This window comes from Bufo bufo, chromosome 4, assembly GCF_905171765.1.
Source record: "Bufo bufo chromosome 4, aBufBuf1.1, whole genome shotgun sequence".
NCBI classification, from domain to species: domain Eukaryota; kingdom Metazoa; phylum Chordata; class Amphibia; order Anura; family Bufonidae; genus Bufo; species Bufo bufo.
The window spans coordinates 140,919,990-140,947,704 of NC_053392.1; the positions used below are offsets into that span (position 1 = coordinate 140,919,990).

The window sequence follows — 27,715 nt, forward strand, 5'->3', positions numbered from 1 at the left end:
AATAACGATGATTTAAAGCAACACTTTGGTTCTAGAAACAAATCATATTAACTGGGGAACGAGCAGAACACTAACCTGTTACCTCCTTTTCATCTTTTTAGCTGCAGCTCTGCCAATTCCCCGTCTCCTCTTCTGTCATTTAAGATGGCCACACTGTGTGATTAGTTGGGGGACTTCTAAAACTGCAAGAAAGCTGAATTTTCACTTTTGCCGTGAGTATTACTTTGTTTCTATTTAAAGGGGTTTTCCAAGATGTTCTTTTTACTGATGACCTATCCTTTGGTTTTCCATACAACCTGCAATAAATTTATAAATACCACAAGTTAGATTTAGAAAAAAAAATTAAATGTAATCAACCCATGGATGAGCAAATTGCTTGTATGCCAGCACAGGGAAGGAACACTATGCCAACACTGCGCATGCGCTAGCTGGCACATCGCGAGATTACGGCGCTCTAGCTTTGTGATGTCGGGGAGCAAGGAGAAGATTCGGAGTATGCGGGGCAGTGCTGGGCTCCTTCACAGTGGGCGTGGCTGGGCTCCAGAAACGTTAGTAGTCTCATTTACATATATGTAAAAAAAAAAAATTTACACAATAAAAGCACAGAGAGCTATGGGGACTGGGTATTGCGGATGTGCTAGCGGCCATCTGGCAGCCCATGTCCTCAGCTCTATACCCAAAATCCAGGTGACAGGTTCCCTTTAATTCCGGCTGTGCACAGAAGAAACACTGAACCACGCATAAGGTAAAGATCCACCTCAAACAAATAAGATTTCCAACATCTCCAGCATGAAAAGGTAAAGTTAAAAAGTTAAAGTTTACACTTAAGCATTTCAGGTTCGATAGCGAGTAAAGGCCTCTGAAACGTGTAAACACCATTTTTGGTTGCACCCCCATAACTTTTTGTTTTAGTATAGATGGACCTATTTTAACGTCATCTGTTCAAGCTGTGGTTGCTAGATATCTTTTTTGTTGTAGAATTTAGATGTGATCAATGTCATTTGAGGAAATATATTTAATTTCTACTAACATAAAATATAGAAAAGTGACCTGTGTTTCTGCAAACACATGAATCACATTGATTTATATGTTGGAATTTGCATTTTATTATTAAACATGTTGCCTTTTTTCAAAATTCCTTATTTGACTTTTAGCCTCAATCAGAGCTATTTATTTGTATTGCTATGTTACTAATTTTGTTTATTTTTGTTGTTCATCCCTTCCAAAAAAAAAACTTGATCTGCAGTACCCATAACTCAAGAAAGCCAGAAAGCTGAATATAAGCAGCTCAAGATTTCATTATTTCATGACTAAAAAAATAACTGAAAGGAATTAAAAAAGAAAGCAAAATTTAAATTGTCACCGGAGAACTGGATTTTGGCAGTGTGACTTCTCATAGAAATTGGAGAACTTTCAACTTCTCAATAGTTTGTCTGAAAGATGCCAAAATATCAGTTTTGTCAGAATGAACCAAGCCTGGATTTAGGAAGATTTCCCCACTCTTCAGACTGAGGCCGATAAATAGTTCTGGTCTTGCCTTTTTTTGCCATTGTTGCTGCCTGTCTGCGATCATATTCCTTACGTCTGCTGCTGCCGCAATCATGCCGCTGCCTCCATCATGGGTTGATGTTTCTGGAGAAATACACCAAATGGAAAAAGATTTAGGAAAACTAGAGAAATGGAAAAAAATCGGACAACTAAAATGTAATGTTGATAAGTGCAAGATAATGCACCTGGGGTGTAAAAACCCAAGAGCAGAATATAAAATCTGTGAAACAGTCCTAATCTCAGTATCTGAGGAAAGGGATTTAGGGGTCATTATTTCAGAAGACTTAAAGGTAGGCAGACAATGTCATAGAGCAGCAGGAAATGCTAGCAGAATGCTTGGGTGTATACTAAACTAGTACATGGATTGCAGGATAAAACTTACCAGGAAAGATTAAAGGACCTTAAAGGGCTTCTGTCACCCCCAAAAGTCTTTTTTTTTTTTCATTTTTGGGCTAATTAAGAACCTTATAGTGCGATTATTCAATATATAGTGCTCTTACCTTTTTCTGTGGCTTAGTTTCTTTAAAAAACGCACTTTTATAATATGTTAATTACCTCGCTACCAGCAAGTAGGGCGGTTACTTGCTGGTAGCCGCCGCATCCTCCTTTCAAAAAAACGCCCCCTCCTCCTGTTGATTGACAGGGCCAGCGAGCGCTCTCCTCCTCCGGCTGGCCCTGTCAGCATTTCAAATCCCACGCCTGCGCCTTACGTGTCTTCATTCGGCACAGGGCGTTTTTTTGACAATTTCTTATAACTAATGCCAAATATTTCATCCCATACACTTCATATTTTTGAAACAGAAAACATATTTTAATTGAGTGGGTGAAATGACTTCCATACTTTCATGTGGCTAAGTTAATAGGAATTGACGATGGACATCAGAGATTGGACTAAATCAATGACCACATGACCACCTAGTTTTTCTGGATATTTGTATTTTTCCTTTTTATGTTTCAGACATTTTATTCCCTTTTATATATGAACTTTAAAATAATAGGATCATTTAATGAAATGTATCTGAGTCAAAATGCACATTGATTTATAACAAGCAGAATTGTTTGGCGACATAATAGACAAATTTACCTTTTATGTGGTTAGATGTACATTTTCATGATGTATTTATTCCAAGAATATATAATTTCCTTTTTGTACATGCCATTGACTGAATTACACAACCAAATTATCCACAGACATGTAAAAAGGGCAAAAATGTATTGCTTCTATTGCATATAAAATTATAAATTCTTCCAGCAAACAAATGGGACTTTATCACCATCAATGGTGGTCATCAACCGTAGTGAATGGGCAATATTTCTCTTGATGAGTTATTTGTTTATGTCAAACTGTCTGTGCTCTTATCCTGTCTGCCTTTTGCCTTGTGCCAATGAATAGGTTAATCAACAAAAGCTTTATCAGCACTTAGGCTTTGTGAGGGATGTTGTCTTGAGTGAGAAACACAAGGCTGTAAAGAGCTGAGCCTTGGATCTCTGAGCCTACCTTCTAAATAAGGAAGGTGACAGAGAAGGGAACAGTCAGAGAATAGATTAGGCTGGTGTTTTGTGATAACAGATTTCCTGACTAACATGACTCTCCAGACATGAGGGAAGATCTGAGGACTGTTCTGCTGTAGAGCTTGCTCTGCACAGTTATCGCTAGAAATAATGTTTTTTTAATGGGTAGACATTACCCATCTGTGCTTAGTGCCCAACCCACCAAACTTTCACAGCCAAAATGCCTTGTCTATACCTTATCTGACAAAGGAAAACACCCTATATAACATATGCACAATTAGTGCATGTACTGTATCATACCTCCCAACTTTTTGGAAGGTCAAAGAGGGACAATTTTGGTTCACTGTGTAAAAGATCCATTTTCCCTGCATATCTATACACCTCAATAGTTTTCTTTTACACAATAGTGCAACAGTTATCTCAATATAGAACTTTCTAAAATCCAAATTGCATATAATAATGAAATAATATGCAAGGTGAGCTCTAATACACAGAGAAAAACCAGACAAGAATTTCTTGATCAATATTGTAAATGTAATAATGCAAATCTTACCTCAGATCAAAAGGAGCGACATTTAAAGGGGTTGTTCCATCTCAGACAATGGGGGCATATCGCTAAGTCCAGCCACCACCAAGAGCACTCCCCATAGAAGTGAATGGGAGCACACCGCACATGACTGGCCACCTCTCCCATTCACTTCTATGGCCCCGACAGAAATAGCCGAGTCAGCGCTCGGCTATTTTTGGCGGCCCCATAGAAATTTATGAAAGCGGCTGCGCAAGTGCAGTGCACCCTCCACAAGTTTTCGGGCCCCGTTCTATGTATTAGTGGGTCGCTGGGACCCACACCTATAAGACAATGGGGGCATATCCTAGCGATATGCCACCATTGTCTGAGATAAGACAACCCCTTTAAGGAGCAAAGTGGGACAGAGAGACTTTGGTCAAAAAGAGGGACTGTCCCTCCAAAAGAGGGTCTGGTGTATATATTTGAAAAATGCCTCATTGTGATTCCCATCTATCTGTACATCTGTCCTTCTTTGTATGAAAACAAATTATAGTGTAAGATGAAAAGCAATAATTTTTAAAGGGGTTTTCAGTATTATAAAAATAGTCAAATAGCTGTATATGACCATAATGTCCTATCCCACAGATATGTAATTACAACGAGGGGACTCATAGGGGCATAGTACTATTAGTATTATATATGTTTATGTTTAATATGTCCTATGTGTATATATACTATGGTAATAATGGTGTGGTATATTAATGAACTTACCTGAATGCAGAATGTCCTTGTTTTGGATAGCCAATCTTCTGTCTTACATGAGGCAGGAAGATACCATGAGGGAACAGCAGCTGTTAAACCACTAACATGAGATACCTAAAAAAGAAGAAGAAAAAATGTTAGTGAGCATTCTCATTTGGAGGAAGAAAAGAAAAACACCCTCCTTCCCTTTGTCGCGATGTATGTCTTTAGGGGTAAGGCTCCCAGTTTTAATTTGGCAGAGAATTTATAGTTCAATGGTTAATATATATGGTTATATTAATCTGATATGTTATTGATTCGAAAACTATTATTTGGTTAACCATAAAATAAATATTGCTATAAATTTTGAACGGATTCGCCTAATAGTGTCATTATTTAACATTAGAATTATTGGTGAGATTTAGTAATAATAGGAATTATGCCACAATGAAAAACAGCTTATACTTAATGTTTAGTTCCCCACCTTTTCTGTGAAAATAGTGCCATTCTCCACCCATGGGCCATGTTGAGCCAGGTAACTCAAGGATTTACTATTCTAGAAGTAGAACAAAGCTAATCACTGATTTTAGCAATGGTTTGGGTTCCCATTCATGATTAATGGTTGCTTTGGTCCCATGTGCAGTAAAACATGCCATTGTAGGGCTATGGTAATTTGAGTAGTGGCAGGGTGAATGACACTCTCAGTGTCAGAATGACAAGGATTGTATGATCTATTCTATTCTAGGATTGTATGTTGATTGTATGATCTATTCTTATTTTTAGGCATATTGAACTTATAGACCCTTATTGAAAAATGGCAGGAAACCCCTTTAAAGTGGTTATCTGGGAATTTATGTTGATGGCCTATCCTCTGGATAGATCATCAAAATATCATATCAATGGGGGCCTGACACCCAGGACCCTGGCGAATCAGCTATTAAAAGAGGCCTGTGCTCCATAAGCGCCGCAGCCTCCTCCTGGACTATGTGACATCACTGTACATCGTTCACATGGCCTAGTTGCAGCTTAGCCTCATTCAAGTCAATGGGGCTGAGCTGCAATACCAAGCACTGCCACTATACAATGTACAGAGCTGTGCTTGTAAAGCTGCCAGAAGCCGGCTACGCTCACCAGAGCTTGTGAACGTGGCGGTTCCCTGAAACAGTTCATCAGTGGGGTTGTTAGGACTTGGACTCCCATTGATGTGAAAATGATGACCTATCTCGAAGATACAGCACAGTGACTCAGTGGTTAGCGCTGGTGCCTTGGGTTGGGTTAGAACCCGACCAAGGACAACATCTGCATGGAGTTTGCATGTTCTCCCCATGTTTGCTTGGGTTTTCTTTGGGTACTATGGTTTCCTTAAATCGCTGCAAAAGGTGCACCACAATAATATGCTTCTGACAATACTGGCCAAACCTGATGTTAAAAACTGAGACTTTGGCCAATATATTCCAGCCAAGGCACCCCGTCAAAGTATCTCAATGTGGCATAGGTCCTACCGCTAACCTACCTACAGTGTGTGAATACAGTCCGATAGGTGCTGAGGTCCGACTCACAGCAAAAGTCCCACATACCTCTATAGCAAGATCACTAATACAATGGGAGGGTAGGAGGAGGCTGCGAGCCCCACCTATAACAGGCCATGTTACACAGGCTACCAGTTGCACAGAATGTTACCAATGATAATCTATGGCACATTCCATATATATCAAGAAAAAAAAATCACTGAATGAAATGGCCTAAATGGGAGGAAGTGCTCGAAAGCCCAAACACTGTAGCGTGTTTATCCCCGGGGAAGCAATCCCTCCGCATGTGATCCGCTGCTAGCGGCAATCCCCAGCAAAAATGCATACAATGGAGGATGTCGACAGCGGACCACATGCATCACAAAAACATCCTACAAAAGATGGGATAATGAGTGGATGAGAAAAAAAAATCCATAAATCAGTGCAAAAGATGTACCACAAGTATATGCTAATGACAATACTGGTCAAACACTTACGCTGATGTTAAAAACTGAGACTTTGGCCAATATATTCCAGTCAGGAACATATCGGAGCCCAAGGCACCCTGTCAAGGTATAGGTCCTACCGTTAACCTTCCTACAGTGTGTGAACACAGTCCGATAGGTGCTGAGGTCCGACTCACAGCCAAACTCCCACATACGGATGTAGCAGGGTTAACACACATGCTTTATGAGACATGTTATCTAAACTAAATGCAACTAAATGCGTTAAGCAATTGCTTTTCAATGGCTTTTGTTTCAAGATAACGCGATGAGTTAAGAAATTTGAGTTAAGAGTGTGTGTGTTACCCCTGCTACATCTGTATCTCCATAGTAAGATCACTAATACAATGGGAGGGTAGGAGGAAGCTGCGAGCCCCACCTATAACAGGCTATGTGACAAAGGCTACCAGGTGCACAGAATGTTCTAGAAAAAGATCTAAAGCTAGAAATGGTGGAGGATCCGCCAAAGTTATGAAAAGGCCGGCATCTCTACATAACTTCGGTGGATTCACCACCAGCTATGGGGTTTATTAAGACTGGCATAATAAATGCCAGTCTTAATAAATGTGCCCCTAAATCTTTGTCTTGATATGTTAAGTACATAAGGTGCTAGGAGGCAGCCATGAATGGAAGTCATTAAAGTCCCCATGGACTGTGATTGGTGGTAATGCCGATCGCAAATACAGTGGTCAAATGTCACCAACATATCGCAATCTTCTCGACTCGGGCTGCCTTTCCCTGGCTTAGATCAAGGAAGGCGGCCAAAACTAGTAATAGGCCTGAGCCTGTATAAGGCTTCCAGATCAATTACTAGTATATTACCCTGCTGGCATGCAGATAGCAGCACTGCTTTGGAATATACTGAATCCTGTATTCTGTAATGCACAGATATGCATTACAGATTACAAGTTGCAGTCTAATGATTGCATGATATAGTCATTTATGGTGACTTAAAAAAAAGTTTTCAAAACCATTAGAAAAAAATATAAAAATTCAAATCCCCTCTTTTCCTAGAATAAAAAAGTTAAACATATACAATAAAAACATTAAACATCATGGGCATTGCAACATTTGAAAATGGGCATACTATTTAAATATAAAAATATTTATCCCATACGGGGAACGGTGTAATGGAAAAAAATCTAAATTTGACAATTTTTTTCACTTTTCCTCCCCAAAAATTGAATAAAAAGTTGGTGAAAAGTAATACACAATCCAAAATGGTATAAAAAAAAAACGACAGATCATCTGGCAAAAAAAATGCCCCATACAGCTCTATAGACTTAACTATAAAAAAAGTTATCAAGGTCAGAATACGGAAAGAAAAAGAAATTGTCCAAAGATTTTTTTTTCAGTATTGAAACACAAGAAAAGATATATAAATATAGTATCATTGTACTGAACAACAGAATGAAGAGCATGGATCAGTTTTACCGCACATTGAATACCTTAAAAACAAGACCCATAAAATTGTGGTGGAAGTAAGTTTTATTTTTTCCAATTCTACCCCATTTGGACTTTTTTTCTACCTTCCAACTAAACTGTATGCAAAAACTGGTGCCATTAGAAAGTACAACTTGTCTAGCAAAAACACGCCCTCATACGGCTATGTTAAGGGAAAAATAAAAAAGGTATGACTCTTGGAAGGCAGGGAGTAAAAAATAAGAGTGCAAAAAAGGAAAATGGCAGACTCCTGAAAGGGTTAAACTATACAGCAAGCTGTTCTAGCATAGGAACATCCTGTCGGAGTTCATTGAACGTGGCATAGCCGGATACTGCCTTTCCACACTGGATCTCATTAAGTATAATGGGACCCGGCGGGATCTGTCCTGGGGCACCGTTTTTTCTGGCCGAATCCCGGCACTAATGTCGTAAACAGGCCAGATCCCTGCCATGTTCCATTGCAGTCAATGGGGTCTGACGGTGCTCCAGTCCTTTCTGTCTATGCCGGATGCGTTAAACTCTGGTAGGCTCTTCCTCTAAAGGAACAGCCTGCTAACTAGTTTTAATGCTAGTATGAAACTAGCCTTAGTTGTCCACAGATTTTAGACTTCAAACCTACATCTTTGTGCAGAATTACATTTGTTAAGCACATATACATGCCCTTTTTCCATACATGACACATCTGTTGTACATGAAGAACCTCCTTACTTACCCTTGTGTTGAGATGCAAGGGTTATTCTTTGGAAAAATTCATAAATTGAAAATGTTTAAACAATGTAAACTCTGACAAATCTTCAAGTCTCACAAGTGAACAGAAAATAGCAGAGTCTAATTAGATGATAATTAGTAGCAAAAATGAAACAGCATAATTTCCAGTTATCTTAAATTACAGTCTTAATAGAATCTTAAGACACTTGCAAAGTAAAGGAAAGGAAACTTTTGCCTCCCCCCTTCCTCCCCGACAAACAATGCTGTATTATTCTGTAGACCATTCATTTATCCTGTGACTAGAATCCACATTAGTTGTTGTACGGTACACTGAAAGATGAAAGCATCATCCTGAGGACTAGGTTAATACCTTGAAAGGCCAAACACTTGACCAAACATTGCACCAATCTCATTTTACATTGTTGGCCTTCATAAAGCTATTTATTAAGCGGAAATCAGTTTACTTACAGAGCAAGCTGAGAAGTCTATGTTAATCTCCCCTGCATTAGTCACGCTGCACTAAGTAAGCGTATGTCGAAAACAAGTACTAATTGTGAGCCGTAACCGCCATCACATTTAATGCAGAGGCCTACAAGATATTTGCATAAAATGTTCAACTCAACTGCAAAGTCATTATATGGATTTTCCACTTCATGGCTAGGTAATGTTGGGTGATTAATCATTACGAGTTTTTCTGTTTGCCTAGATGAGCAGTTTCGGTCTGGAAGGGACAAGTGGGCAGCCTGTAACCCTTCATTAGGTCAAATGTGTTTAGGCAAAATTCGAAGATGGATCAGAAAGACTTGCAGAACATATAACCAAAACTGTATGTTGGTGTTTTCTCAACATACAATACCTATAGTATAAAGGGCTACTTTTTGGAAATGGGGCCTTGAACAACAAACAGCTTGCCTTTTTCAAACGGTTTGTTTAATAATTTTAAATCATATAATACTATCATATTGTGCTAAAATAATTATGTCACCATATAGTGCACCAGTAATATGTACTATTCAAATAATATTGTCATATATTTTTCACATGCATTAAAGGGGTATTCTCATCTGAGACAATGGGGGCATATCTTTAGGATATGTTCCCTTTGTCTGATAGGTGCGGGTCCCATCTCTGGGTCCCGCACCTATATCAAGAACAGAGCGGGAAGGTAGTGACTGGAGGACCCCGGGTTTTCCCTGTGTGCAGCCACCACCAAGTGCTCTCCCCATAGCAGTGAATGGGAGCACACCTCACTTGAACGGCCCCTGCTCCCATTTATTTCTATGGGGCTGACGGAAATAGCCGAGCCAGCTATCACCTATTTTCGGCAGCCCCATAGAAATGAATTGAGGGCGGCTGCACATGCGCAGTGCGCCCTCCACGACCTTCAGGGCTCTGTTCTCGGTGTCCCTAGAGATATATGCCCCCATTCTCTGAGATGGGATAACCACTGTAATACTAAAATCAGTTCTTTAAGAGGTTTTTCCGGAATCAAAACTTATAACCTATCCACAGGCAATTAACCAGTTTAACACCTTGAAATAGTCTTGACTGTATAAAGAATGAAAATAAATTCACCGACTTCACACCAATGATACCTACATATAAAGAATACTTCCGTGTATAATATAGCTCCATTTGTAAGTTCTGCTATACTTCCGACCAGTAACTTAAAAGTGATGCCATGATAAGTATCAGGGAGGATAGGGCTGCAGACAGCTGGGTAGTCAAAGCATAATGGTAAGATACTCACTCTCTACCAAACAATCTTTGGGAGTATTATTTTTGGTTTAGAAATGTATATTATAGATGCTGTGACCAAAAATGTGTTATATGAAACCAAAGAATCTGCATTGTAGCTAATACAAAATTAAACGTGTTTCTAGAAAAAGTGGGATAGATTTACCAAGACTGGCAGTCCAGTCTTGATCCCCTGTGCACTGTAGTGAGATGCACCTATTATTTTTCTACTAAGGCGAGATGAGACACCGTCCTGACCACCAGCAGGCTGGTAAACAGCATAGCGCTCTGGTGCTCGCTGTTTCAGTAGCTCCTATGAAGGTGCAACTCTCTAACTTAGAAACACCATAGCTTGCTGTGCCACGCTGTTTCCATGGCTCTCATACACAGCAATGGAAGCTAATAAAACTGTGACCATCAGAGCACTCTGCTGTTTCCAGGCCGGCTGATGCTAGGGACTGTGTCTCATCTCGCCTTAGTAACTGCGAGATGAGACAATCCCTTTAAGGGGCAGATGCCCCTTAATAAATTAAGTGCATCTCTGACACTCTGTGCACCAGAAACTTAAAACTACGCCTGCTAGTATTTGTCATAGACTTAAGCAATAATTGACACCAGTTTCTGGCATAAATTATAGTAAATACCAAGGCCTCACCCCCTCCTACTAAGCACCACACCCTCTTCTTGCCACTTTTAGAAAAGCTAAAATTCACTACTTATGGCACAAATGTGTCATACACCATTGTTTGTGATGTTTTAATGCCACTTTTGTGGCATAAAAGTGTTGTTAAATATTCCCCTGTATATGCTCTCCTCTTTTCATTTCTAACAGTGACTCTTCAAGTCTGAGGTGTAGCTGCTGTAGGAGTAGAGGAGGGCAAAACACATCAAACACCTAAGTGTGCACCAAACCGAGGTGTGCACACCATAATCACTTCCAAGACCACTTTATTACTGACTGAATATTACCATACTGTCATTAAATAGAAACACTGTATACAGTATAGTAAAATGCAATGACTTACAGTTGACAAAAGTGTTCTCTGATTGTCGTTCTCCCCATTTCCCATCTTTTCCATTTGGCCCAGACCACTATGACGACTTCTTTCACCCTCAATTTGTGTTTGCAGAGTTTGCAGAAATTTTAGGCTACTCCATTTTCCATCATCTGCCTATCATGAGAGGCAGCCGTAGCGCTTCCGTTCCTCTGTGCTGCCGGTGCTCTCCTATCTCATTGCAGCCCGGACGTTCGCGGCGTCCGGCTGCGCTTCAGGGTTCCTGGCGTCTCCGTTGCCATTGTGACGGGGGGCGCTGTACGTCCGACCGCACTCCTTCAGCTGGAGTGGTCGGCGTTCCCTGTCGCCACGGGAACCAGGAGGGACTGAGGGCCGAGCTAGGCACTCGGCGCTCGGCTAGAGTCAGGGAGGATGGGTCATGTGACGCTGGTCACGTCACATGATCCCTCTCCTCCATTATTTAAACAGGCAACCTGCTGGCCACAGGTTGCCTGTGATTTTTGTCTCTTAGGCTGTGTGTATTGTAAGATACTCTATTGATTGACCTCTGGAATCTGACCTTGACCGTTTCCTGACCTCCCTTTGCCTGCTCCCTTGGTTCTGACGCTACATCTCGGATTCTGACCTCGGCTCGTTCTCGGATTTGCCACCTGCCTCTTCTCTTTGTATTGATGTGACCTCCCAGACTAACCTCGGCTAGCTGACCCGCCTTTGCCTTCTGACCCGCCTTTGCCTTCGCCTTTGCCTTCTCGGCTAGCTGACCCGCCTTTGCCTGACCCGCCTTTGACCCGCCTTACGCCTTTGCCTTCACAGGGTACCTCTTTTTTCCCACTTCCTTGTCCATTTGTCTGCCTGCTTCTCGCATTCTTTGCCTTGCTGTCTGGCACCTTCTCTGTTCCTTACAGAGGTTAGGGACCGTCGCCCAGTTGCGCCCCGTCACCGTCGCCGGTGGTGCAAGTAGGCAGGGACAGGGTTGAGGGTGGCAGTCTAGGGGGTGCACTTCCTTCTACCTTCCCTTCCCGTGACAATAGGTGGTTGTGCATCAGTGCATTCTATGTCTTCCACCCCTGGGGAATGGCTAGGTGGATGCCCTTGGGAAACCCTGCCAGCAGAGTCTTCAAACAGCATAAGAGACTGCTGCATGACTTGAGGCTCAGACAGGTTCCCCAATATGCACAGGGGTGATGTGACAGAATCACAGGCCTAATTAGCATGGACCCTCTACAGAGTCTTACCGAGCATGTGCAGGGTCTTGCTCAAATTGTGCAAGAGTTAGGGGAAAGGTTACAGGCACAGGAGACCGCCCGAACACCCCCCATTCTCACTCCCGCCGCCATTCAGGTGGAACCGCATATTAAATTACCCGATCAGTTCTCGGGTGACCGCAGGAGTTTTTTAGCTTTCAAAGAAAGTTGCAAGCTCTATTTCCAACTACGACCTCACTCCTCTGGTCCTGACCAACAAAGGGTTGGGATAATCATCTCTCTACTTCAAGGGGACCCCCAGGAATCGTCCCTTTCCTTGCTGCCAGATTCCCTGCGTCTTAATTCTGTTGACCTCTTTGTCCAGGCCCTAGGGGTCCTTTACGATGAGCCTGACCGAGCGTCTGTGGCTGAATCTAATCTAAAGGCCTTTACCCAGGGGGATCATCCCGTGGAAGATTATTGTACCCAGTTCCGCAAGTGGTACGTTCCTTCGGGTTGGAACGAACCAGCCCTTAAATGCCAGTTTAGGGCAGGGTTGACAGAGAGGTTAAAGGATAGTCTGGCCTGTTACCCTAGTGCTGACTCTTTAGAGGAAACCATGACGTTAGCCATCAGACTAGACAGACGGATTAGAGAGAGACAGCGGGAGCATTTGTTTTCTCCTCATAGCCTTTCAAGGTCTGAGGTTTCTCCTATCGAACCCAAGGTGGAGACTCAGATGGATGAACCAATGCAGCTCGGGATGACACGAAGAGAACTACGCCATCGCCGGGGCTCTTGTTTTTATTGTGGTGATTCCGACCACTGGGTCCGTCAGTGTCCCAAGGCTCCTCCTTCCGGAAGATTTTCCAAGTCAGAGGGATCCAAGGACAAGGTACTCCCGGAGGTGGTAAGAAGCAAACTATTGCTGCCTGTCTCAATTGCTTTTGGGGTCTTAAAGGGTTCAGGAAGTGGATTAAGGGTCAGCATTTAGTTTTATTGATCTCAAATTTGTTGAACGGTTAGGTATCCAAATACTAAAATTGTCCACGCCGATTCATGTGTTCGCCATCGACTCTACCCCCCTGCTGGGGGGCACGGTAAAGCTCCGTACTCCCGAGATAATCCTGTCTGTGGAGGTCTGCCACTCAGAGAAATGTTCCTTTTTTGTTCTAAAGAATCTTCCTGTTCAGGTAGTACTAGGCATGCCCTGGCAACATAACCCGGTCATCAACTGGAGTTCGGGCGAGTTAGATAAATGTTCCAACTGTAGTTCTTGCTTAACTGTAATTCAAGCTGGGGTTTCTTTAGATGTCATTCCTCACTTTATTGCTGACTTTCATGATGTTTTTTCCACTGCTGAGACAGACATTCTCCCTCCCATAAGCCTTATGACTGCTATTGAGTTGGTTCCTGAGTCAAAATTTCCTAAGGGGCGGATTTACAATCTTTCTAGCCCTGAACGCAGTGCCATGAGAGATTATATCCAGGAAAGTCTTAAAAAGTGGCATATTAGGCCCTCCACCTCTCCTCTGGGAGCAGGGTTCTTTTTCGTTAAGAAGAAGGACGGTGGTCTCAGACCCTGCATTGATTATAGAAACTTGAATAAAATCACTATTAGGAATCAATATTCCATCAAGTTGATTCCTGATTTATTCAGCCAGGTCTTGGATGCTTCTTGGTTTTCTAAACTCTATCTGAGGGGGGCTTATAACCTGATTCGTATTAAGGAGGGTGATGAATGGAAAAATGCCTTTAACACTCCAGAGGGACACTTTTAGTATCTTGTTATGCCATTCGGTCTCTGCAATGCCCCAGCTGTGTTTCAGAATTTTATGAACGACATTTTCAGAGAGCTTATTGGCAAGGTTTTGATTGTTTATCTTGATGATATTCTTGTCTTTTCATCGGATTGGAAGACCCATGTTTTGCACATCAGATTGGTTCTTAAAATCCTCAGAGAGAATCATCTATCCGTTAAATTGGAAAAATGTGTGTTTGGAGTTCAAGAGATTCCCTATCTCGGATATATTCTTACTCCTCATTCATTTAAAATGGATCCCAGTAAGGTTCAGGCTATCCAAGACTGGGTAAGACCATCCTCCTTAAAGGCACTTCAACGCTTTTTAGGATTCTCCAACTTTTATCGTAAATTCATCAAAAAAATTTCAGTCATTGCCAAACCCCTTACTGATTTGACTAAGAAAGGGTCTGACCTTGTCAACTGGTCGTTGGAGGTCTGCCAGGCCTTTGAGACTCTAAAAATTAGTTTTCAAAGGGCCCCAGTCTTGGTTCAGCCTAATCCAGAAGAACCTTTTGTGGTGGAGGTGGATGCCTCGGAGGATGGCGTGGGGGCCATCCTCTCCCAGGGGTCTTCCAGCTTCACAAATTTAAGACTGTGTGCCTTATTTTCTCGCAAGTTCTCTCCCTCGGAGAGAAATTACGATATTGGAAACCGTGAGTTACTGGCCATTAAATGGGCATTCGAGGAATGGAGACATTATTTAGAAGGGGCTAAACACTGTGTTACTGTTCTCACAGATGGCCAAACGCCTTAATCCTAGACAAGCCAGGTGGGCCCTGTTTTTTACTAGTTTTAACTTCTCTGTTACTTTCAGACCAGGAAGTAAAAATATTAAAGCAGATGCCTTGTCCCGAAGTTTTATTGTCGTCCAACCTCCTGACACCCCTTGTGAACCCATCTTGACGGCAAGCATCTTTGTGGCAGCAATTTCTTCAGATCTTTCCTCGGAGATTCAACGGGACCAGCAACTTGCTCCTCCACAAACACCTTCAGATAAGTTGTTCGTTCCCGAGCATTTTCGTTTTGGACTATTGGTTGAGTGTCATGACTCCGTTCTATGTGGTTATCCAGGCATTGCTGCCACTAAGGAATTACTATTGAGGTCTTTCTGGTGACCCACTTTATCTAAGGATGTGCGATCTTATGTTTTGGCTTGTGAGGTATGTGCCAGATCTAAAACCCCGAGGTCACATCCCGCTGGTGAACTACAACCACTACCCATTCCCTGCAGGCCATAGTCACACATTTTCATGGATTTTATGTCTGACCTGCCCCCCTCTGAGGGGAGGTCAGTGGTTTGGGAGGTGGTTGACCATTTTAGCAAGATGGTGCACTTTGTTCCCTTAAGTAAGCTCCCTGATGCGAAAACCTTAGCATGCTTGTTTATTGAACACTTGGTACACCTTCATGGTGTTCCTGAAAATATCGTCTCTGATAGGGGCGTTCAGTTTGTCTCTGGATTTTGGAGAGCCTTTTGCCAAAGATGAGACATCACTTTATCCTTTTCGTCCGCCTTCCATCCAGAGACTAATGGGCAGACGGAACGGTTAAACCAGGCAGTGGAGCTTTTTTTAAGGTGTTATGTATCGCACAATCAGCTCTTGTGGGTGAGATACCTCCCGTTTGCAGAATTTGCCATCAACAATCGGGTTAATTCATCCACGGGGGAATCTCCTTTTTTTTGTAATGGTGGTTTTCATCCGCGTTTTTGCTCTAATTCTTCTGTGTTCTCACTAAACCCGCAAGCAGATTCTTTTACCTCTAGACTGTGCACAGTCTGGGCACAGGTTCAAGCGAACCTGGAAAAGACCCGGGAGATTCAGCATAAACAGGCCAATAAGAAACGCTCTAAGGGAGTAAATTTTGTACTCGGCGATAAAGTGTGGTTGTCGACTAAAAATCTTTCTTTAAAACATTGTTCTAGGAAATTCTCTCACTTTCATAGGACCATATAATATTATTGAGGTTATTAACCCGGTGTATTTTAGAGTGAAACTACCCAGCTCCCTTCGTATACATAATGTGTTCCAGAAATTGTTACTCAAGAGATATGTGTCACCAGTGGCTCCTTCCAAAAAACCTCCCCCACCTGTGGAGGTTGAAGCTCAGGAGGAATTCATCATCTCTGGAATTATTGATGTTAGAAAGGTTAGGAACTCCTTTCAATACCTGGTCCACAGGAAAGGTTTTGGACCTGAGGAGAGGTCCTGGGTTCCTGTGTCTAGGATGCATGCCTCCAAGTTAATTTATAAATTTCACAGGGAACACCCTGAGAAGCCCTCTCTGCGATTGTTGGGTCCAGAGGCCCCTCGTCATTCCATTCCTCTGCGCTGCCGGCGCTCTCCTATCTCATTGCAGCCCGGACGTTCGCGGCATCTGACTGCGCTTCAGGGTTCCCAGCGTCTCCATTGCTATGGTGAAGGGGGACGCTGTACGTCCAACCGCACTCCTTCTGCTGGAGCGGTCGGCGTTCCCTGTCGCTATGGGAACCAGAAGGGACTGAGCGCCGAGCTAGGCACTCGGCGCTCGGCTAAAGTCAGGGAGGATGGGTCATGTGACGCTGGTCACGTCACATGATCCCTCTCCTCCATTATTTAAACAGGCAACCTGCTGGCCACAGGTTCCCTGTGATTTTTGTCTCTTAGGCTGTGTGTCTTGTAAGCTACTCTATTGATTGACCTCTGGAATTTGACCTTGACCATTTCCTGACCTCCCTTTGCCTGGTCACTTGGTTCTGACGCTACATCTCGGATTCTGACGTTGGCTCGTTCTCGGATTTGCCACCTGCCTCTTCTCTTTGTATTGACGTGACCTCCCGGACTGACCTCGGCTAGCTGACCCGCCTTTGCCTTCTCCTTCACAGGGTACCTCTCTCTTGCCCACTTCCTTGTCCATTTGTCTGCCTGCTTCTCGCGTACCGTTCTTTACCTTGCTGTCCGGTACCCTCTCTGCCCGACACTTACGGAGGTTAGGGACTGTCGCCCAGTTGAGCCCCGTCATCTAGGGCGGGTGGTGCAAGTAGGCAGGGACAGGGTTGAGGGTGGCAGTCTAGGGGGTGCACTTCCTTCTACCTTCCCTTCCCGTGACAATAAGTGGTTGTGCGTCAGTGCATTCTATGTCTTCCACCCCTGGGGAAGGGCTAGGTGGATGCCCTTGGGAAACCCTGCCAGCAGAGTCTTCAAACAGCATAAGAGACTGCTGCATGACTTGAGGCTCAGACAGGTTCCCTGATATGCATGGGGGTGATGTGACACTGCCCTACTTTTTACAACTTACAAAATGCTCCCCCTTAGTATATATTGTATAATAATGCCCATTTTGCTCCCTTAGTATATAGTAATGACTCATAGGGGGCCCTTAATATCTAGTAATGCCCTGTTGTGTCCTGATAATATGTAGTAATCCCATAAAGTAATGTCAAATTCTGCCCACTTAATATCTAGTAATTCCCTTATTGTCTCACCTTACTATATAGTATTGCTCCATTGTGTCCTCTTAAATGAGTTCTCCAGGAATGATTTAAAATGGCCACAAGCAACCTGTCCTAGAATGTGAGGAAAACTGCTTTCCTCCACCTGCAGAGCTGTCTAGAGGGGTGAGGGGGTTGAGCCTTACAATACACTCTGGCTCTTGCATATACTGCACACTGGTGAGTGTTTCTGATGGTATATTGTGACCAGGATTGCTTCTATTTTAGAACATGTAATGTGTCCCCATACTCTCACCCCCCCCCCCTTCCCAGGCAGCTCTGGAAGTGGAGGCAACCAGTCCCAGTCCTGCTCACATTCTCGGATAGTAACTAGAGTAACTGATGAAAAGTAGTTTATGGCAAAACCCCTTTAATATTTAGTAAGGCCCCATTGTCTCTCCTTAATATGTAATAATGCCTCATTGTGCCCTTTTAATATGTAGTAATGCCTCTTAGGCTCCCTTACAATATAATCATATAACTTTTGCCCCCCTAATATATAGTAGTGCCCATTCATATATGAAATAATGTCCCTTTTGCACCTTTAATGTATAATAATGCCCCATTATGCTCCCTAAACATATAATAATTTAACTTGCCGCTCCATTAAAAAAATAATAAAACTTGTAATCACCTTACCCTAATCCTCTGACGTGTGTGACGAGTCATCTACCTCCCTGGACAGTAAGTGTCCCAGGGCAGGTGACAGTAAGCGGTGTCGACACTGCACCATCTACACCAGGATGCTGATATCCTGTGAATGGTCCAGCATAAAGAAGATGAACGATAAGGCAGGAAGCCAGTTAAACTCATCTGATCAGTCCTCCCCAAGTGGGCCCCACCATGTCAAGGAGCCCTGGTCCACCACTCCCTGCACCCTCATAAGCTACGCCACTAATCTCAGAGATGTCCTTAAAATCAACCTGTCATTATGAAAATGCAATGCAATCAAAAAGCTGCAAGTTATAGAGCAGGAGGAGCAATCTATAATGCTGTCGTTTTTTTTTTACAGTATAACTCGTCGTATTTCATTCATTAAAATTTCTGCTTATTCCAGGCTTTGACGTGCAGGGAACGGTCCTATCAATGTCTGACAGCTATCTCTGTATGCACAGTTATATCCACGTCAGATCCTACAGATCATCTGCATCGATAGAACATGGTCTTCATTTTGTAAACCTATTTCTGCCATGTCAAATATATACATTATTCATTTTGAAAAAAACTGATTTGCCATAAAAATTTTATGTAAAATAGAATCCCAGTGACTTTCCAAAAATTCCAAATGACCACATAAAAGCATCATTTCCACTCGCAGCGCTGCATTTACAATTCTGGAATATCACATATTGTGTGTGTTATTTCATCAGCTCTTCAACCCCCTTTCTGTATGAGGACAAATCTGCTTTAAACCGCAGCGAGTGACAAAATCTGAGCTATCATCCAAACGCAGGATTTGGAGTTCACTTGCAGCCGCAGCCGCATAATTTGACCTTGAGCAAATCACTTCATCTCCCCATGTCTCAGATCATGAACAGATTACTTTATCTCCCAGTGTGTGACCTTAGCTGTTTGTAACCAAGTGAGGATAAGGATATCATGGCTCTCATGCTACAATTCAGCCCGCCAGATGGCTGACCAATCTGGAAATAGATTTAGGTCCAATAATGTTCATGCTAATTATCTGTTCTGACCTGCAGTATAGCAGGTTGTGTGTATGTATGTCTGTACCGATGTATGTTTGTGTGTGTCTTGAATATGAATGTACACAGTAATTGTATGTGAAGAGCACTTAGCATCATTTTTTATTTTGTGTATTGTGATTTATCTGAGTATGTGTAATCGTATTCTGCTCCACTGCCTGCGCCTTAGTTTATGGTAACAAATAGGCTTGACCCTGAATGAACAACGCTTTGCAACAGGAGTCTGTAATGTGCCCATATATTTCCCTGAAGTGCTTGCTATTCCCTAGTACATAGGTTATTAAATGGTGTCCTCATGTAGTGTGCGCCAAATAATGGCATTATTCTTCTTGTCACTTTATAGGATTACATCCTGTAGACAGGTTATTGTCTATGGTCTATAAGGACAGATTGAAAATGCTACATAATTTATTAATGACATATTTGTAACTATGTAGTAACACACATACTGTAGTAACATACATAGGAACTAGTGATGAGTGAAGTTCTTGAAAATTCAATTTGGCCAAATTTCGCCAAATTTTACAAAGAAATTCAATTTCTGATGAATTTGTGATAAATTCACGATTGCGCCACCCCCATAATTGAACCCCTCAGATGCCATGTTCATAGCGGCATCTGAGATGCACATTGTGGCTTTCAGGGGTTAATCCGGTGAAAATAAATAAATAAATACTCAGCTCATCCATTTGATCAAGTAGTGGCCACCGGGTCCATCTTGATTGAAGATCCAGCACAAAATCCCGTGAGGAGCGTGATGACGTAATCGCACCGCCCAGTGTGGTGACATCATATGTCATTACATGCAAGATTTCTCGCTGGATCTTCAAGGCAGCCTCTACGTGATCAAATGGATGAGGTGAGTTTGATTTTTCTTTTTTCCCCCATTTCAGGGAAAATTGATTCGTTAGCACGAAGCACAAGGAAATGTGGCTTTGCTGCGAATCTAATTTTCCCTGAAATTCGGATCGAAGTCCACTGTGGATACTTCGATTTGCTCAACAGTAATATTAGCATATGAAAAAAGACATCTGTCCATCTAGTTCACCCTGTTGTCCTACAAAGTTGATACAGAGGAAGGCAAAAAAAACAATGAGATAAAAGCTTTTTCCTCATTTTAGGGGGAAAAAATTCCTTCCTGACTCCATTCAGGCAATCAGAATAACTCCCTCTCTAGTAACTATAGTAACTATAGTCTGTAATATTATTACTCTCCAGAAATACATTCAGGCCCCTCTTGGACTCTTTTGTGAACTCACCATCACCACCTCCTCCGGCAGAGAGTTCCATAGTCACTGCTCTTACCATCAGGGGTGCACCACCAATGAGGCCAGGTGAGGCGATCGCCTCAGGCAGCACCAGGTAGGGGCAAGAAGGGGGCATCGGAAGGGCCATGGTCAATGAGTCTTTTCATTGTGGCAAAGGAAATTAGGTTAAGAAATTAGCATTGGTGGGGGGGCGCTGTTTCAGTTTTCACCTCAGGCAGCAGAAAGGCGAGGTGCACTCTTGCTTACCTCAAAGAATCCTCTTCTATGTTTGTGTGCAAACCTTCTTTCCTCCAGACGCAGAGGATGTCCCCTCGTCACAGTCACAGTCCTGGGGATAAAAAGATGATGGGAGACATCTCTGTACTGACCCCTGATATATTTATACATAGTTATGAGATCTCCCCTTAGTCTCTTTTTTTTCTAAACTGAATACCCTAATTTTGATAATCTTTAATACTGTAGTCCACCCATTTCAAATATTACTTTAGTTGCCCTCTTTTGAACTGTCTCCATGTGTGGTCTGACTAGTGATTTGTAAATTGGCAGGACTATGTTCTCATCATGGGCATCTATACCCCTTTTGATGCAACCCATTAACTTATTGGCCTTGGCAGAAGCTGCCTGACACTGGTTTCTACAGTTAGATTTACTGTTAACTAAAAGTCCCTTTCTAGGTCAGTGTTACCCAGTGTTTTACCATTTAGTATGTACGGGTGACTTGAATTTGGCCTTTCCTCCGCAGGGAAAGTCTAGATCCCTGTAAGGGGTAAATGTTGCAGGATTGCCAGATTATTATTTTTTTTACAGTTAGCCCAAATCCGAACCAGTTGGTTGGTACAGTGGGACCACACCCACTGCCAGTGGCAGTTTCTCTCTATTTGCAGGCTATTGCTTTCTGTTGTGAGTCCCCTCAGACAAGTAGCTCTGAAGAATGGGTCTGTAACTGTTATCTTTAAGCCATATTTTCATTAGTTTGATAAGATAAGAATTCAGCTATAATGACCAAGTGACCAATGATCAAACCCTACACAGATGTTTTTGGTCAGATTCGAACCCAGGAACCCAGTGCTGAGCCTTTTGTATTCCTCAAAAATGTGTAACTATAAGATATTGGGGGTCATTTATTAAGACCAGCGTTTTAGACGCCGGCCTTAATAGCTCCTATATCAGGTGGCGGATCCGCTGAAGTTACGAAGAGGCGCCGGCCTCTACGTAACTTCGGCACATCCAGCGCCAGTCTAAATGTAAGACAGCTTCCTAGCTGGCTTACATTTAGACCATTTTCCATGCCTAAAACATTTTCCACACCCTTCCCTGCACATGCCATGCTCCCTTTTTCCACACCCGTCCCTTTCCCTGCCCACACCACGCCCACTTTTTTCAGACCTGGTGAGAGCAGGGAAATGTCATAGACTAACAGTTGTGCTGCAATCTGCTCTTGAAATACGCCTGATATAAGGGTATTTCAGGATAATAAATGACCCCCATGATTCCTATTTGAATTATAAAATATGTATGCACTCTGTAAAGTTAGTTTTAAACATATTTGTAGCAAGCAATTAAATACAACGACAAATATTTTTTTTATCAGATAAGGTTAGAATTTATTATAATAATTGACACGCACGGATGAGAAAAACTTGATAGACTTTCTGCTCAATTTTGAGAACTGCCATTTACCTATAATTCTTCCGCTCTTGCATGTGGACATATACATTATCCCCCTCCTCAGCACCGTGGCCTCAATTAACTCGAGCTCGTTAGGGAGCGCTCGGCTAATGACGCTCTGTCTGTCAAAAAGAGTAAAAATAACCACAACACATCATAATATTTAATCAACACAGAGATTTTGTGGAGCAATCTTGTCTTGAAGTATCAGGTGTAAAAGCTGCTGTAAGCGGCTGGCGGGAGAGACAGAATTGACAAGGCATGAAAGCGGAATATGTTTTATAATGTAGTCTAACGAGGACGTAAAGCCTGCCTTCTCTACCTGGGTAAATATATTACAGGGCCTAAGAAATGTACAAAAATTTTCAGCTAAAAGGAAATATTCATATTACATTCAAATCGTAGGCTGTCAAATGCTCAAATGCAATATGAAAAATAGCTTAGTATATCGTAGACAATGTAGTACAAATTATTATCCTGCTGAGAGTAATAAGGAAATGATTTCAGATGCTAGTCATTGCCCCTAATGTGACATGGAACTACAGGATGTTCCATAGAAAGGCACATAAATAATACATAAAATACCAAAGCCCAAAAGTCTATACTGTGCCTTGCAAGTCTTATATTGAGAGATCACTGTAATGATGTGCTGAGTGAGCAGGCAACTATTGGGAAGGGACAGTTCCTTCCCAATAATTGCCTGCTCGTCAGTGGAGGAAAGAGGTGCATTAGATTAACTGATCACTTCTAGTGTATGGGGACGAACAATGGCTTCTGCTATTGCTGTCCTCATACAGAGTCATCACTTTTCACACACCACGATCTTAAAACAATCATTTAATGTGCTGCAAGACAGATCGTTTCACCTGATGAACTAGAGTATTGCTCATTCATCGGGTGATCAGCAGTACGTTTACATGGGCAGATCATCGGGAATGAGCATTTGTACCAAAAAATCGTTCCTGATAGTTGTGCAGTGTAAATCTGCCCTTAGTTTCCAATGTGTCAGGGCAAAGTGCAAGAGAAGCAGATCTTAAAGGGAGTCTGTCAGCAGTTTTGATAAACTGCTGACATGGCTTGTTAGGTGCTGGGGAGAGCAGTACAAACATACCTTTTGTGAAACATTTCTCATCAAGGGTAGTGAATATAAGAATTTTTATTTTGCTAAATTGTGCTCTCAAGTGCCCAGGAGGCGGGGCTTCTCTGTGAAGTACTTCAAAGCTCCTCCCCTCTGCTCTGAGTGGCAGCTGTAGCATCCAACCAGGTGACCCCTGCAGCCACCAGTCAGAGCAGAGGGGAGGGGCTGTAAAGCAGCTTAATCCAGAGAACAGAGAGCACCGAGAAATATTTTCCTAGTAACCCCCTTAGGAATTCTTGCCCATTTCAGCACTGTTACCACTACTATCCTTTGTGACAGTATCTCCCCTAACCACAAAGGCCAACAGAAACTGCTGTGGTCATGTCACTATGAACCATATTTCACCCTAAGCATCTGTAAAACTGAAAAGTGCTGCTGTAACCTAGAACACAGTGCTGTGAAAGGTAAGTAAATGTAAGTGCCATTCCACTAGATTGCCACAATGCAGTGTGCACCACAGATCATTTTTTTTTACCAATTTGTAGGCAAGTTGCCATGGAAACCAGTGACTTCATGATCTGTGTCACTGCTGTCTGCTCCTATTGTATCGCTGATAATAATCATGTGTATAAAAGGAAAGGGAAATTGGTTCCCCCGCACTTCTATAAAGTACTATCTAAAAAAAAAAGTCCTGAAATCTTCTGAGCTACTGAGCCTCATAATTGGCTCATATGTCCTGTTCTGCTGAGACTTTCAGCAGTCATCTCATTATCGTTACAAGCAGGATTACAATGAAATGTAACATTTATATATAGATAACACAGGAAGGTCACACCTAACCTCCTCCCGCTCACAGCACAATAACCCTTGCACAGGTTACACATTATACCCAGAACACTCTCTCAGAGAAGTCAACGAATCACCTCCCATCCATGGAGTTTATGGCTCATGTGTGTAAAGCATATACTGGAATGCTGGTAGCCACTGCTCAAGCAAGATGGCCTTCTCCATAATCAAGTACAGAAAAGAAACAATCTGTAATCAAAAATAAAACATAAAAAGATTAGGATTAGGAAAATGGCAATTATTTTGCCCACGTAAAAAATTGAATCAATGAGCATTTCATCACTTGACGTTTGTTCGATGGTCCCTTTTAGGGCCCCTCTACAGATGGATTTGGCTCTTTTGACCACTCCAAAATGCCACAGAAACCATGTGCTCTTTTTCTTTGTACCGCATGCATTTTTTATGTTACTTTTTTAGACAGTTTTTTGTAGTGTGGTGGGGGTTTTTTTGAGAATTTTTTTTTTTACTATGGAGGAAAAATAAATACCATTGCTTCAACAGGTTGCATTTAAAATCACAACCATGACAAAACAAAATACCACTAATCAGAAAAAAATACCACTAGACTAAGAAACGTGTTTAGCGTTTTGTATTTCCCATAGACGTACAATATAGTTAACATTTAGAGCTAATGTTTTTGTTAGTGAAACATGCACAAAAATATGAAAGTGCGAAAAATGCCACTAAAAAATTAAAAGTGCTGAAAATAGATACGTGTTAATCCAGACTTACATTAGCCAATGATTAGGAATTCATATGAACGATGGTTACCCCGTGTGAAAGGCCCTTTGGTGAATCCGTGTGAGACACAGCATTTGATAGACTGAATAAAAGACCAGCTCACACTGCCCAATGTTCAGGCCGGACAAGCAACAAGGGATGATAAATGCATTTATTGGTGCTCGTTGGCACCCGCTTATTACATAGGTCAATGCAAAGTGAATGTGGGAGGAAAGGCTGCAGTTCTATTGATTGGCACATTCCTGATTACACAAGGAGGTGCTGCCAATAATCAGCCATCTTTCATCCTAAGCAAAGACACAAGTTAACCGGCAAACCGAACATCGACTCATCCGCTGATCATAAGCAACACAACTAGGTTACGGCCACACATTCAGGTCTTTTGATGTAGTTTTGGAAGTCAAAACCAGGAATGAATCTGAAAAGAGAAGTTGTACCTGTCCTTTATACATTCTATCCTTTTATGATCCACTCCTGATTTTGGCTTCTAAAGCTGCATTAGATAACCTGACTGTGTGGCCGTACCCTATACTATTCTGAATAAAAAGAAAAAAGGATTTTGTCCAAAGTAAAAAGTGTAAAGCCTATTTACTGGCCCGTTGATGTGCGCTTGGCAGCTGAAGGCATCTGTTTTGGTGCCATGTTCATATGTATCTGCATTATTGAGAAAAATGGTGTTTTAATATATGTAAATGAGCCTCTAGGAGCAATGGGGGTGTTGCCGTTACACCTAGAGGCTCTGCCCTCTCTGCAACTACTGAGCCCTCCCCACTTTGATTGACAGGGTCAGAAGTGATAATGTTATCCAGGGATGGACTGGCCATAAACACTACAGGGAAATTCCCAGGGGGCCACCCAAGCCCTCCATATGACGACAGCCAGGTACATGTCACAGAACTGATCAATAAGGATATCAGTAATCCAAGTCGGTCACTAGTGTAACTAAATCATAAATAATCACAGAGCACCTTCACCAGTGCAAAACGTAACCTTTACTGATAATATTAAAAATACCCCAAATTTTTGACTGGTAAGCTGGGTTAGGTAGAGGAAAAGAAAAATATCTTGCCCTCACACTTACCCTATATACTGGTATCCCTGCCTACAAAAACGGAATGGGGCGATCCCGTGTCAGTAACCTCCTATTTGCCCTATATGCCCCTGACAAGGGATAGATATCACCATCCGATAGAAGACCTATCATACCTGTTGAGCCAGTGTATAATGTCAGTGGTCAAGATACACATAAAAAAAATAATTCATAAATATATGATTATCACACACATATCATGTCTGCGCCTATATATCCAGTGGCATCAAATTTTTGATTGCCCCCAGACAAAGGGAGCACACACCCTTTGTGCCAAGTATTTCACTTTTTCCCGACTCAGGGGACCACATCAACAGAAATATTACCAACCTTTAAAGATGAAGGGAAGATACACGTAAATGTGCGAATCAACTTAAATCCACAATGCCTATAAACTATCATATACATTTATTGATTGTTCCAAAGAAAAAAACACCACTTAAAATAGAATTCAATATCTATTAACTGTATGCATATTATAGATAGTAAAAGCTTTAATACTCATAGTATAGCAATGTATATAATTCAGCGGATAAGCGTATCTATATACTTCCTTAAAAGAGCAAATATCAGTAATCACCATTAGTAAACGGACACCATACATATGGACTATATAAATATATAAAAAATAATGAAGATATTCATGGAAATAGTATAGCAATGCGTAAGCTTAGACTAATACTATGAGAGGCAGGTCTGTAGACTCAATTATATGAGTCACCAAGGAAGATTTAATTACACTTCCCTTATGCCAAGTCCAGATCTAGATGGGTCCAGTGGTGAAAGTAAATCAGCATATCAGCATTGGTGGTGCAGCGGTGGCCATCATGATAGAAGTTTGGTGACTGTCCATGTGTGCATGCAGTCAGCGTCGCTCTAAATACCCGCGTGCCGGAAAACCGTAAATCACGTGATCAGAACGCACGGCCCGTGGTGGAACGGAAAACCAAGAAGTAAATCACAACTATTAAAATATGCATCTAACAGGACAGAAGACTTGCTGGGCATGTAAATCATGATTAAGAGCCAGCCAGGTACATAAAGATCTGATGCTCTCAGCTTTAAAAGGCTCCATTCACACGTCCGTTTAATGGGTCCGCATCCGTTCCGCAAATTGCGGAATGGGTGCGGAACCATTCAATCTCTATGGGGACGGAATGGATGCGGAGAGCACACTATGTGCTCTCCGCCTCCGGATTTCCGGAGCGCGCCACCGATCTTCTGGTCCGGTCTGCAGCTCCGGAAAAAAATAGAACATGTCCTATTCAGACAGACAAGTCTGTTCTATGGGGGTGCCGGCCGGGTGTATTGCGGATCCGTGACGCACTACGGACATCTGAATGGACCCTAAATGCTAGGAGCATCAGGCACTTAGACACCGGGCCAGCGCCAACAGGTGCCCTCCTGAATTCCACTATATTGACGTCCCCAGTACAGTGATACAGTTTGATACTGTGGCACAGGTGACAGTATTTTGTGCTGCACTGAGGTATTTGGTTCTGCTGGACCTGTATTTAGTTTTGTACTATGGTATTGCTGGCCCTACCTACTTCTGTTGTACATGCCAACTTGTGTTGCCATCTTTTGGGGCCACTTTTTTTTTTGTTTTGTTTTTCCAGGGCCACTTTAGGTTCCCTGTC

The 27,715-nt window shown here is 42.2% G+C and overlaps 1 long non-coding RNA gene across 1 annotated transcript; it reads right to left on the bottom strand.

The window, feature by feature from the left end:
• On the bottom strand, positions 1 to 27,715 carry LOC121000003. Its single transcript, XR_005778722.1, has 4 exons — positions 27,637 to 27,715; positions 4,340 to 4,444; positions 2,633 to 2,711; positions 1 to 296 (listed from the first exon to the last, which is right to left on the bottom strand). It is a non-coding gene; the product is annotated as an uncharacterized LOC121000003 (long non-coding RNA).